This window comes from Amborella trichopoda, chromosome 8 (assembly GCF_054954075.1).
Source record: "Amborella trichopoda isolate Santa Cruz 75 chromosome 8, AtrichopodaSantaCruz75HAP2 v2.0, whole genome shotgun sequence".
NCBI classification, from domain to species: Eukaryota; Viridiplantae; Streptophyta; class Magnoliopsida; order Amborellales; family Amborellaceae; genus Amborella; species Amborella trichopoda.
In genome coordinates this window covers 39,386,019-39,401,166 of record NC_142343.1, presented here as the reverse complement: position 1 = coordinate 39,401,166, position 15,148 = coordinate 39,386,019, and the positions used below count along the sequence as shown (strand labels likewise).

At 37.0% G+C, this 15,148-nt stretch overlaps 1 protein-coding gene across 3 annotated transcripts in view; it reads right to left on the bottom strand.

The window, feature by feature from the left end:
* Positions 1–4,414: 4,414 nt before the first annotated feature.
* Positions 4,415–15,148, bottom strand: part of LOC18433477 (telomerase reverse transcriptase) — a 29,784-nt gene continuing 19,050 nt past the window's right edge. The window contains exons 13-16 of one of the 3 annotated variants that reach the window (XR_016061595.1): positions 5,763–6,404; positions 5,506–5,602; positions 4,956–5,374; positions 4,415–4,855 (exon numbers count right to left, since the gene is read on the bottom strand). The gene's annotated coding sequence lies outside the window, so the exon portion shown is untranslated. Of the gene's footprint in view, positions 4,856–4,955; positions 6,405–14,387; positions 14,516–15,148 lie in introns of those variants that run through there. The other 2 variants (XR_016061594.1, XM_020666791.2) reach the window with 2 other exon arrangements.

Genomic DNA, 15,148 nt, shown 5'->3' with positions numbered 1-15,148 from the left:
CGTGTTTTTTTTAAAAGACATTTTTTCCCTTTTTCAGATATTCAACATCCGAATTTGTGAAAATTTCAGATGTTCAACATCCGAAACAACCGCGGCTACAACAGTGACTTTTCTCAATTTTGGATGTTGAACATCCAAATTTTTCACAAATTCGGATGTTGAACATCCGAAATTAAAATTCTGAGAATTTCTGATATTCAACATCTGAAATATTTGCACGCCAACATTTCCCACGCACAGGTGGAAATTTATTTTTATAAAGTTGGGAAAAAGCAATCATTGAAGCATCGTACTCCCTTTACTGTCCCTTGATACAGTAACCGACAAAGTTAAAGAAATTGAATCACTATTTGGACATGATTGGTACCGTTCTTACTCTTTCTTTATACGGTTGAATAATATATCTACTATTATTTAGAATATTTTATTTTGTGGATAACATTTGTTGTGTATTTTTTTATTAATAAATGAAATTTGTTTAATATTGATGATGTTGTTTTTTTATATAATTATTTGTTGTTTGTATCTTGTTGATACATTGTATTCCTTGTTTTGGCTAAATAATTGTTAAACTTGTTTGTTTGAATTAAAATTCGTTGTTTATTTTGTGTTTATGTGAGTATTTTTGTTTTCTTTTGCTTAATGTTTATTACTCACAATTTTAGTAGTACACTATTTCAATCTATTATGTAATACTTAGACTTTATGAACCCTAAAGTAGTTAGAAATAATTTTTTTGTATTAATTTTTTGTAACACTAATTTTGCTATTCATATAATACATGACTATTGACGATGGCTACTGACAATTTTAGTAGTACACTATTTCAATTTATTATGCAATACTCAGCTTTTATGAACCCTAAAGTAGTTAGAAATATACCATTTTTTTGTAGTTTTTTTTTATTGATTTTTTGTAACACTAACTTTGCTATTCATTTAATACAGTAGTATTGATGATGGCTACTGAGGGAGTGCTACTGGTATTCCGATATAGGGGGTCATTTGAGACGAATGCAGATGACGAACGTGTTATTTATAAAGGAGGAAAATTGAAGGTCGTCAAGTATAATGGGAATAGTTCCTTGGAGGAACTAAAAAGTCATTTTGCAAATTTAATCAAGTGTAATCCAAACAAATTAGTTATTATGTACCACAACGCAAGTCTACTAGTGGGCTTGATTTGATTGATGTTAGTGATGATATAGATGTATCTTTTGTGTTGGGAGGGGAATCTTCGAAAATTGTAGTATATATTACCGAGGCACAACAAGAATCTGTTATTGAAGGCCCATCTTCAAGGAATAGGTATATCTACAATTTATTTTTTATCTGTAAATTGCTTTATTTTAATCGTATATGTGCAAAAATTATCGCTTCATCTTACACTCTATTTTTTGTCAACAATCGGCATCACGCTTTACCTGAGCAAGATCAAAACATTGGAGTGGTGCCCAACCCTGAGCTCGTACCAGAGCGTGATATGACGGACATTGAACCACTAGAGAGTCCATGTAGAGGAGTTGGTAACGAGGTTCAATTGAATGTTGGGCAATTTTTTGAAAATGTTAATGAATGTCGGCATCATCTAGTTGATTTTGCAATCCACAATAATTTTATTTTGAAGTTTGGCAAAACTGAATTAGGACAGGTGTGGGCAAGTTGCAAGGCAAATGGATGCACATGGCAAGTGCGGTACTTACGAGTTGGCAGCACCGCATACTTTAAGTGAAGTCTATGGGTAAGGAGCTCACATGTAGTGGTCTAATGGAGAGGGTCCATCAGACACTAGCTCCTAGTGATTGGGTGCCAAAAAATATTAAAGGTCGTCTTCTTGACCAACCAAAAATTAAAGCAAAAGACATTATAAATGATGTTCAACGTGATCACGGGGTCAAGCTTTCCTACATGCAAGCTTGGCGGGGAAAAGAGGTTGTTAGAGAGATGATAGATGGATCACATGAACAACAATACTATGACCTCCCCCTGTATATTGAGAAGATCAAAAGAACCAACCCGTGAACCGAAGTTCCCATCCACACAAATGAAGGCAGGTTCAAAAGACTATTTATTGCCGATCGTCCATGCATTATGGGGTCTATTAATGGATGCAGGGCATGGATTGGTATTAATAAAACCTTCCTAAAAAGAAAGTATCAAGGCATTTATTGTGCATCATCGCGTTAGATGTAAATAATGGGCTCTTCCCATTGGCATTTGTAGTGGTTGAGAAGGAGAATTACCAGAGTTGGTGTTGGTTCTTAAGTATATTGAGTGAGCTATTGAATGGGTACCCTAATCTGTATACCTTAACTATTATATCAAATCGACAGAAAAGCCTACCAGAAGCAATACAAAAATGCTTTCCAATATGTTTTCCATCATTTTGGATGCGACATATGGGAGAGAACTTCAAGGGCTTTATAAAGAGGTCAGCAAATAGTGAAGTATTGATGATGCTGTTTTTGAAGGTTGCTCGTAAAGCGATCATTGGTGGCTTTGAAAAAATAAAGTTTGATATACATTGTGCCGACCCAAAAGCATATGATTGGATTAAGAATATTCCACCCAAATATTGGGCAGATGCCTATTGTTCAAGGTCTAGATACAGTCATCTTACCTCAAACATGGCCGAGTCTTTCAATGCTTGGATTTTATCAGCTCGAGAGAAGCCAATCATTACAATGTATGAAGAAATAAGGGTACAGTTGATGACCAGGTTTGAAGAGAAGAGTGAGTTAGGTAATAGTTGTAGAGGCATGCTAGTACCGAAGGCCCAAGAATTACTTGACACAAGAAAGATGAAGGTTCGATTTTTTCACATAGTTATATCCGCCATTGACACGCAGTTTGAGATCTAGTATCTTGAGAAGAAGTACGTTGTCGATTTAACACATTGATATGCAGTTATAAAAAATGGCAACTCAGTGGCATTTCATGTGCCCATGCTATTGTGGCCACTAACCATATGTATTTAAATCCCATTGTGTACTGCTTTAAATATTTTACAGTAGAATACTTTAGAAGAGCATTTGAAACTCCCTTTGCCCCTGTCCCGGATGATATTGAGTTGACAAATATTTACAACCAGACAGTGTTGCCACCAAGGACTACACGCCTTCTCGGTAGGCCAAAAACGCAACGAAGGATATACAGGACAAAACATTCGATCACCAGGCATTTCAAGTGCAAACAATGTGGCGCAGAGCGTCATAATAAGGGGACATGCAAAGAACCGATAGAGTGAACTTGATGTTAATATTGTACTCTTGTATGGAATTATGATTTTCATAAATTAATAAATTGAGTGAATATAGTGTTTTTGTTGTCAAAATTGTGTCAGTGCAATTGGAATTTGTTGTTGTCATAAATCTTAAAATGGAGAATTTAGAGCCCCTTCTGAAATTATGAGTTTGTCAATCGTTGTTATCATGTCCAAGCATCATTCTCATGTCCATGCATCAAATCTTAGGGTCCATTTTTTTATCATGTCAATGCATCTTGATGATGTCCATATGATCAATCCAATGTTTAAACAACTTTCGGATGTTGAACATATGAAAATAGCATAGTTTTGGATGTTGAACATCCAAAACTAGCACGGTCAAAATCCAAGAAGTTCTGGATTTTGGCAATCAGTTTTTTGATGTTGAACATCCAAAAATGGCGTATTTTCGGATGTTTAACATCTGAAAATAACACTGTCAAAATCCAAGAAGTTCTGGATTTTGGCAGTCAGTTTTCAGATGTTGAATATCCGAAAATATCACATTTTGACAGGGAAATTTTTTCGGATGTTCAACATTCGAAAACTAACTGCCAAAATCCAGAACTTCCTAGATTTTGACAGTGCCATTTTCGGATGTTGAACATTTGAAAATATGCCATTTTCGGATTCAACATCCGAAAATGTTTTAAGTTGCTATATACATTAAACAACATTCATCAATTGAATGTATAAACCAACATTCATATATATATATATATATATATATATATATATATATATATAATATATATATCAAATCGACTGGATCTCCCTTCTCTTAGATCAGCTCAAAAGCCTCCCCCCCCGGCCTTCTCGACACAATTTGCGCCTCGCTCCATTTTTCTAATCACACTACACTTAGATTCTTTCACGCCTTTGGTATGAAATTCAGGGTTAATAGCTCTTGATTCGTCCCAATTGATAATGGTGCTCAAAGACATCAGTACATGCCAAGGCTCCAAGAATCTGGCCTATCAATGAGTCCATCACTGATAGATTTGGTACATGCTAAGGCTCAAAGACTTCAACTGTGTGTGTGTATACATGCAAAGGCTCAAAGACCAGCAACGTGTTCTTCAAAAAAACACAGACTTAACAAAGTAGAAAGACCAAATTGTACTTAACAAAATTCATTGAACAAATAAGGTGGGTCAAAAAGACCAATACATTACATCGCTCAAAATGAACAAATTAATTGTTCCAAAATATTCAAAATGAAGATATGAACAAAATTACAAGGGTCAAGACTCCATTACATTGGTCGCCTTCTCTTAGACTGATACTGTTTCTTTCTTGTGTTATATCTTCTAGGCTCCTCAACTGCTGGTTTTGTGGATGTAGCTAGGTCTTTTATAACTCGACTACTTTCACCCACTCCATCATGTCCGGCCTCATTAGGTACACCTTTGTTATGATATTCAAGTTGTAAACTTGTCATCCTGGCTTCTATGTCATCCATATCAACAGGCACAAACTTAGACAACGTTTCAAATTCGTTGTTAACACGATTATAAACTTCTGGATACCACTTTTGTCCAAGTGTAAGTGCCTCTGCTAACATGACTGTAGATGCTTGAACTGCATTAACCTGCACAAACAAGATTACCTAATTAATATATTTAAACAATTTCATAAAACTAATCGGTACATACAAGACTATACAAATTTGTAGGTCAATATAAACATACCAACTGGTTCTCATAACCTCGAGGTCTCATTATATATTGTGGTTCATGAGCAGGAACCACATATTTTGCTTCTTCTTCCTAGTTATGAGGTTGCAATATAGCTTTGGGTGGGTTAGCGACATTATGTATTAGAGGATGGGACACTAGGTTGTACCATTCCTTGTAGTCCTCTGAGGGCAACCCATTGTCAGTATCTACTTGAATATCATGCATCAAGCACTCATGGCAAGACAACCAGTGGTGGATTTTATCTGCATTCACACTTCGCCAATTTTGATATCCACCTTGTCTGCTAGCCCTCTTACCAACAACCAAGGGATTTCTAGGAATGCCATGTTTAGCTCCAAATTGCCGCCGTACTCGATCTGGCATGTACAGCTTTAGGCACATTGCAGTTTCAAATGCCTCCTACCTGTCATCTGAAATGACCTCATCAGGCTTGAAATAAAAATTCCATATTGCCTGCTATATGATATGCAATCAATCAATATAAATAACTACAAATGATTAAATACATTCAGAAGTAATCAATATCAAATTATACACTAACATCATTAGGTTGGAGGTTATCAAATTCTTGTCTGATGGGAGGCATTATGTTATGTGGATTGCCATGATATTTCTTCGAGGGCTCCCATCTTTTGGCCCTGAGAAAATTTGGAGAGATATTAGGCGATATGGGCCACATATGCATAATATGCTCATACGACCAGCACTGTAATAAATTCAACAACGAAGATTATTTAATATTTTAGGAAAGCAGTCAAAACTATTACGCTTATGTCATATATCAAAAAAAAATGTTACCTGCATGAGAGTGGTTGAACCACTAAAATGTCTTCGCTTGAATGTACAAGCTGTTCCCAGTGAGCGATAGAGGAATGCAAGGGCTGCAGCATCCCAAGCATATTTGCTGGCTCCCTCAATATCTTCAAAAAACTACAAGTACCTTGTTGGCACTGTTGAAACTGATACATCAGCGAATATGGTGACACTGATGAGGAAGAGCAGATATGCTCGAGTATATCTATAAACTTGAATAAGGGTTGCATCAGGTGGCAATTCCCTAAAATTCACCTTCAACCATGGATGCCTCAGGCTTGTCAGGTTGCCATCAGGGACTATACCCAAATTTTCTTCTATATAATATAGCAGGTCACTGATAGGACGACATGTAATTGGCTCGCCATCCACAGTCAGTCCTAATATCTCGTATACATCAAATAGCGTTGGTGTCATCTCACCAATATGAATGTTGAAATGAAATGTGTTGGTCTCAGAACGCCACCTCTCTACATTGGCTGAGACCAAAGGATGATCAATTCGGTATGGCCGAATGATAGACAAGGGACCCAATCCAGACGCATTAACTAATTCAACTTGCTCTTCTTTTAATTTCCATTCGTTTAATTGAAAACTATTCTCATCAATTCTAATTTCTTCTTTCTCCTGAAATACAACAAATAGACAATATATTAGTCCGAATACATATATATGTACTTCTCATAGAATGTTTGAACTTGAGTACAATTTATTGAAGAATAACAAATTAATAGAAAGGGCAAATGAATATATATGCATATACATGTCCTTCCCATATAAAATATGATGCATGTCCAGGATGAAGTTGCAGCAAACTAGGGTTCTGAGGACCTCCTGGATATCCTCCATCGGGATATAAACGATTCATATTCATTGAAATCTCATATGGTCAACATGTTAATCATAAGGTTACATATACAAAAATTTACTGGATAACAAGTGAACAAACAATAATTACATGCTATTATTAAACGAAAAAAATGATTGTTTCTTGAAATTGAACTAAAGTCTCTAGTTGGTCCAAGCCAACTTGGGAAAGTCTCTAATTGGTCCAATGGTTTTCTAATTACTGATAATTAAAGATTTGTTCTATCCAAAATTCATTATATCCAACCACCCATTGGTAAGCTATCACTCATAATCTGGATTAATACCTATTTTTAACACTACAGATTGCATATATCAGGTTAACCATTTTTAACCATTCAATTTCATATATTCAAAAGACGAGCAATAAGCATTCAATAGAAGACACAAATTTCAAAAGAAAAACAATAAAAAAAACACACAAATCTTACCAACACAAATCTTCACTAATGGGGCAACCTTACATTTCATAAAATTGATATAATTGATAAATTGATTAAATGCAACTAAAAGAGACCAATATTATATAAAAAAAGTAAATAAACAATTAAGAAATTCACAACCACCAGTAAAAATGATGTAGAGAATAGTCAAACTAATATATTTTTAGGGATGCATCGTATAATGAGTAACTTCTATCCTGATGTATTTTTAGGGATACATCATATACTGAGTAACTTCTATACTAATGTATTTTTAGGGATTGAGTAAGAAATTCACTCCCAACAGTAAGAAATTGAGTAACTTTTATACTAATGTATTTTTAGGAATGCATCATACACACAACAAAACCTAGTAAAAAATAAAATAACCAATAGTAAAAATAAAACCACCAAAATGATGCAGAGAATAGTCAAAATAAAACCGCCAAAATGTAACTTCTATACTGATGTATATTTAGGGATTCATCATATACACAACAAAACCTAGTAAAAAATAAAAAAACAATCGTAAAAATGAAACCACGAAAATGTAACTTCTATACTTATGTATTTTTGGACCATTGGATGCTTAGAATCATTAGGACTATTAGATGCAGAGTAGAGCACAATGATTTATTTGAAATAAAAATAATAATGAAAAAAAAGCAAAAAAATAAAAAACCTTACCTTGTTGAATAAGATGAAGGGGGTTGAAGACTTCGAAGCAGTAGCGACAATAGATTTTGAAGATGGTGCGAGGTTTACAGTAGCAGCGAGGGTTTTCGGATGTGTAACTAGGGTTTCTCGGAAAACCTCGCTAACAGTAGCGAGGTTTTTTTTTTGCTCAACTATCGATCATTTTCGGATGTTGAACATCCGAAAATGGGAAAAAGCATCATTTGACCTATGGCTAAATTCGAATATTTAACATCTAAAAATATGAGAAATTTTGATGTTGAACATCAGAAATGGGCAAAGTTATCTTTTAAAAAAGTAGCGTTATGGAAGATAAAAAATGAACAGTTGCGTAATAACGAAAACTATTTGATATAACCGTAATAACGTAAACTATAACCGATTTCTACGTAATTTTCCCTGTTTTTTAATCAAGATACCCATAAAAGTTTATTTTTATTGATTCGGTTATTTCTTTGATAGGACCACTGGAATATGAAAAAGGGGTTCAATTATTTAACATTTTATCCACATATTTTCAATTAATTTAGAATACCCATCATAATAAACATCGCCATGCGTTGCAATAGTTGCAAAAAGTGTTAAATTGTTAAGAGGTTAAGGTATATCTTGATAAAAAAAAATTTCAGGATTGAAAACAATTTAAAATTAATTTTTTATAACACTTTTATGAATGCAAAAAGTGTTATAATAAAAAAACATAAATAATGAGATCATTTATCTTTGATACAAGGCTGTCACAATTAATTTCGACTATTGGATGGAAAATGAGTAGCTACAATTATTTTATTGACCAAATTCAAAGTTTCTCGAACTTTGTAACACACCCAAGTTATTGGATATTGCATCATTGATTATAAGTAATTGTGATCTCTTTATATTAAAATTAAATAGGCTTACATCCTTAAATCGAAACCTCTATATTTTAAAATTGAAACTTCTAGGTATCAAACGTGCCCATGAATAAATATTTTAATGTGTATTGGCCGGCACTTGGCACTTAATACTAGGTCTGGGTTGGGCGGCCGGAAAACTCGTTTTGGCTGCTTTCGAGAACTCCTAATTCCCAAAGGACATGAAACCTCCATGGAAAACGACGAGCATCTTCTATTTTTTTTTAAGAAGGAAACTACTACATGATCCAATGGATTATGAAATTATAAGTGCCCTGATAATTTTTTGATAGTTAAGTGTTAATTTTATTAATTAAAATGAGTAAAGCTCCGTAAGTATAAAAAGAAAACAGAGAAAGAAATAGATAAATATAAATTGTACTTCCTACAACCATAAATACCTTGACACAACATAATATTAACCTTGAAAAATTCTACACCATCATCTGCCAAGAAACCTCAACTAAGCCATGGTAGACAACTTCTATAGAAATCCCCATAAAGAACTCCAAAACCCGCTCAAGTACCCATTGACGCCACTATAACACACCGTTACTTGTGCAATCACCTCATAGGCCAGGGTTGGGGAAACAGACAAACGGCTCAAAAGTGGCAAAATAAGCGTCCTAATATTGAATGAAGATATCCTAATTTTTGAATGCTCAGATCTACATAGTTAAGAACTAAAGACCAAACTATGTTTTTTTTCCTGAAAATACTCTTTTATCTGACTTCAAAGTAGATCCAAAAAGTTAACATGAAATAAACCTTCCTATATAAATAACCGAGGGAGTAAGCATATAGAATGCTCTTGCATGTGTATGCTATACGACAACATGAATAATAGAGGGAGTAAGTATATAGAATGCTCTTGCATGTATGCTATACAATAGGAATAGCTCAAGAGATGTGATGTGCTTTTCCTGCAACTACTAATTTACTTGGACAGTTGTATGAAGGACTTTTCTTTCTTCTTTTTTTCTCCTTTTTTTTGGTTGTATTTTATGTTAACAGTGGGAAGCCCTTTAGTTCCATTTATTTTATCAAGGCGTGGCCAAGCATGGCTGATGGGGGAAAGTTCAATGTTCCTAAAAACATGAATTAGATTGCAAGAAAATCTTTTTGTTTTTCCATACATTCGATTTCAAGACTCATGGTTGTCTGATCTTTGATCAGGTGATTTGAGAATGAGTCAAAACAATGTCACGGGCTAATATATATTGATTTTGTTAAGTCATAATTAATGTATGACATTGTGATTGACTTACAACCAAACCATCTGATTAAAATGCTCCAGAAACATATAAAGACCGTTTGGATACACAGAGAAATATAGCCCTAATTTATAAAGGACAAGGCCCTTGGAAGTTGATTAATTAAGGAATTGGTTTCTGATCATTATGGTTTGAGCATTAAAAAAAAGTTCTTACAATAAAGGTTACCTTTGGGAATTTTTGACAAATTGCCTATTTTAATATACTTTTTTCATGAATTGTCTACTAATTTTCACAAAATACATATCATTTGTCAAAATTTCAGCAAAATCCAAACCCTTCTCCAAGAAGCATGTAGCATACACGAGTTACAAGCAGCGAATCCACCTTCCTTTCAAGACTCAAGAAAGGGACGATGAACCATCATATCAAATCTTGGCCAATCATATCGTATCCAATTTTTTAATGGACGGTAGATGTGCTGCTGCCCATGTATAATCAAGTATATTGTGCGTATACCATACCCCTTACCCACATATGTTGAAATTTTTAATGATTTAATTGAAGGGACAATGCTTAAACATTTCAGCTACTCAAAAATCAAAATTCCAATCTGCCATGTCCAACTTGCTGATTCAGGAGTCAAAACTCTCTAGCCTTAGCAAAGAAACTACGAAACCAAAATAAAAATATGAAAACCGAAGAATTAGGATGATCACAGGGTTTTTCAAAGTGGAATCGCCAATCCAACTTGGACAATTCAAAGTTGGATTGGCAATTTTAAGGTTGACGTAAGGCAAACATCAAATCATAACAGTTTAAGTTGTTTTCTAGCAAAAGCAAATGTTAGTAGTTAATTCAGTGTTTAAAACTTAAACTCGGGAGGTCGACATGGTAGCTGCCAAAACAAGTTGAGTTTATAAGTCTACTTGGGTCGGGAAGTTTTCTTGAGCTAGGAAATGGATATTTATACACTGCTTACATTAATCTGATTAGCAAGAAGTGATTGATTTCCAATTTCTCTTTTGGAATTCAACCAGGACTTTATGAAGCCCTATACATCACTTTCAAGCATTGTAAACGTTAATTTTAAGGAGGGTAACTGCACCAGCATGATATCTTTCTGGACAAGGACTTTACTGGTCCACTCCATGCATACTGAACATTATCACTGGGGGTGAAAATGGGCTGCACTGGTCAGGCACGCCAGGTTCAGGCCCCTTAATAAGGTATGTCAGGCCAAGTTGGCCTTTTAAGGGTTGTTAGCTTAACGGTTTCAGCCCAGTCCTTAAGCATGAAGGCTTGATGAGCCCTGTTTATGGGGCTTTCCAATCAACGTGATGCAAAAAGGGCCCCTCAACCCTCAATGGAAAGGTCCAACATGGGCCAGGTAAGGGCCACTTTTTTGGCTTGCCGAGCTGGGATGAGCCTAACTTTAAGGCCCATTTAGCTTAATGGGCTGGCAGGCCCCCAAATTTTCACTAACCTCCACCTGCAACTCTTCAACTGATGGATAACCAAGATAGAGAGGCCTTGATCCATCCCCCACAGCCATGAAACATGGAACGTTGGGTTTTGTACTCAAAGCATCATGAATTATCCAATCCTTGCTTTATCAAAAAATACAATCAGTAACTAAACCAACGAAGCCACAATTTTGTATACTTGTTATCAACACCCACACCACATAAGCATCAATGAGCTGGCTTCCCTACACCAGCTGCGAAGTGAACCCTAGAGCCTTCTGTCAAGATAGAAGTGTCTTAGACCATATCATCACCTCAGTCTTCATCACCTCTATGTTGGCAAGCTTTCCTTTCCAAGATAACAGTGGTATAGTTCACGACTGAATGTGTCCATGTAGCCCACTTCGCATATAGATGGAATAAACACGATCAGCTTCCCCATCTCTTCACTGAACTCTTAGTTGGTCACATCCCTTATGTAGGGTTCTTAGGAACTCCTCGCTTGCAGAACCGTGAATCCCAAGTGCTGGGATCCCACTCAAGATCGTGTACATGATTGGCTAAATGCGAAGTAAATGAATACAACTATAAATCGAGTGTGAGAAATAAAGAAAACATAAAAAAAAATACCACCACAGCACACGATTTACGTGGTTCACTCCGTAGGGCTACATCCACGGCCTCGGCAAGTAGAAATCCATTATCTCAATAAATATTACAATTTTGAGTTACAAGAGATATACATCTCTCTAGACATCGGTAAAAACTTCTACTGATCTTCCCTTCTAAACCCTCTCTCCCGATTGAGAAATACCGTCAATCAATATATTCTTTTCCACCGCAATACCACAATTGGAAATATAACCTCGAAAGCAATCGAGATATTTTTCTTCTCTAGAAGTGGAAGTCTTACCAACCCAAAAAAAAGGGTCATAACCTCGTGCTGGTCCCTCCTAAGCAGGGCCCCGGGGTGGGCTGGAAACGATCCTAACATTTGGCTTATGCACAAAGTGGCCACTCTCAGGACTCAAACCAGTGCTCTTCCGCTGGCTACCCGAGCCTTTTACCATTACACCAAGTGATGGCCCCTTTCTTACGAACCCAAAATTCATGGGAATATTGCCTCTCTCTCGGAGGTCATGACTCTGTTTTGGAGGCCTATCTCGATCTTGGAGATCCCTTCCCATAACCGCCAAAGGGGTGACCCTAAAAAAGATCGATAATATGTCTTCCTTGACTCTCTATATCACTTTCTTGCTTCCCAAAAAAGTCTATTTTCTATTTATTATAGTATCCTTAATCTTTAGAATAAAATATGAATATAGTGATTTGGCTATCACCAAGCCCAACACCTTGAAAACAGGCCAATAGGCAAATTATACTCTTGCAGTAGCTCAAGTAGGGGCTTCAGCAACTATGAGAGAGAGGGATATTAGAGTGTAAAAGTTATCTGCCAAATATAAAAGGGGGGATTTATCCTTATACGACAATTCCCAAAAAAGTCCATTTTCTATTTATTATAATATCCTTAATCTTTAGAATAAAATATGAATATAGTGATTTGGCTATCACTAAGCCCAACACCTTGAAAACAGGCCAATAGGCAAATTATATTCCTGCAGTAGCTCAAGTAGGGGCTTCAGCAACTATGAGAGAGAGGGATATTAGAGTGTAAAAATTATCCGCCAAAAATAAAAGGGGGGATTTATCCTTATACAATAAATTATCTACAAGACAATACAGTCGTACGACTACAAACATATCTATTGACTTGTACACCAACGTACAGCTGATGGACAAGCAAATCAAGAGAGCTACAAAAATTTCTAGCTTGGTTTGGCCGGGTTTTGGTGATCTCCAGAGGGATGTACGAGGTATGCAACTGCTTAAGTGTGTAAGCACCTGCCAGTCCTGGTAGAAGTCCGAGGAAGAGGAGTGCTTGAAGTGTTTGTTGTTTTTAGCCCAAACAATAACCAAGGTTATAACTTTTGTCTTTGAGAACCTCAATGGACTGGTGTTCCCCTTTAAAGATCCTCTTGTTCCACAGTAGGGCACAAAAGAATACCCGACTTCGGCCAAGGAGGAGAGTGCAGGTAGCAGAATAGGTGGGGGATTGAGGGTGGGGTAACCCAATGCCAATCAACGACTTGTAAAAGGTCGCCCCAGAGGGATTGTGCAAGGCCGCAATGGATAAAAAGGTGGGCATTTGTTTCTTCGGCGTCAATACACATGATGCACTGATTTTGGGATTTGAAGTCCCCAACATTGCCCATGGTTCACAGTGACGGCCCTTCCAGAAATGGCAATCCAGCTGAAAACTTGAACCTTTGGGGTGAGAAGGGTAAGCCATGCCCTAGCGCCGTGGCAGGGGGGAGGGGGGAGGGTGGGAGGGGAGGGGTGGGGTGGAGGTGGTTGCTGGGGATTGTAAAATACGGTGAAAGAAGGAAACCAAGAACACCCCCGAGGGTGTTTCGTGGTCTGCCACAGGTCTTCTCTTCCTCAAATAATTTGTGATGGCCACGGTTTCCGGAGTAAACATAGCCAGAACGACCAGGACCGGTGTCTCTCTAGACACCCAAATGGTCAGTCTTCTCACTAGCCATCGGGGCCTCCACCTACTTAAGGCCGCCCCTTTGCATTGGCAAACCCAAACACAGGCTTTGGAACCACATCATTGACAAGTTCGACCGCCCCCTTGCAGGCTGGAAGGGCAGGTTTCTCTCTTCTGCTGGCCGCATTACTCTCATCAATGGGACCCTATCCAATATTCCTATCTTCCTCATGCCCTCTTCGGTGGTTGCCCACCTTGAGCAACATATGAGAAATTTCCTTTGGTCAGGGGATTTCGCCTGATCTCTTGGGCGAAAGTCTGCTCACCTAAAATCGAAGGAGGGGGTTTATGCAGGCTCAGAACCTGCAATCTCGAATTGTTAGGGCAGTGGTGGTGGCTCTTTGCCACCTGGCGGAAGGCCCTTAGAACCAAGTACCACTACAAGGAATCAGCGTGGATCCCCAGAGGAAGGGTCAAAAGCAACTCTTCCGGGGTGTGGAAAGCTTTAGTAAGGTGCCTCAACCTCTTCATGGCCCACATTCGTTTCCGGGCCTCAGGTTGGAACTAGGGTTCTCTTTTGGTCTGACCTTTGGATCGGAAACATGCCGTTGAGGGATCAATTCCAGAACCTGTACTTCTAGCCACGAATTGTCAGGCGACAGTGGCTATTCAAACCCTCGGGGACAGGTGAAGTGTGAAAATGTAACTTTCTCACACTGAAGCACAAATGTATGACACATCTAAAAGAGTTCCTCATGAAAGAATCACTAGCAGGTTTTGTTGGGCAGAGAACATTGCTTTGTATGAGTGTATATAGAATTAATCATTAGATACAACAAACACAAGCTTGGGAAAGAAACAGGTAGATATGGACCATGGATCACAGGGAGAGATATCATTACCATCTAAATTCCTCAACATATCCGTAAAGAATCTGAAACTACCAAAACTTGTCTAACTGCCATTCACAGGGAATTATAACTAGTTAACAGACGAGAGAATTAAAAAAAATCCTGGGCAATAGAGTTATTCACACTTCACATTCAACAAACCTAGGAGAAAATTGAATAAACAAAATTGCCTACAAATAAAGTAGTACAGTGCTTCTTATGTGCAATATGGTAGATGAATTATTCATTGATCTTTCTTGTTTCTAAGAAAATATTCATCAATCAATGATTATTAGTCAATTTTTGGTACTTAAGTTGGCAATTCGGCTCTGAGCCACCACGAGGCCTCTTCTCCATGAATAAAAACAAAAA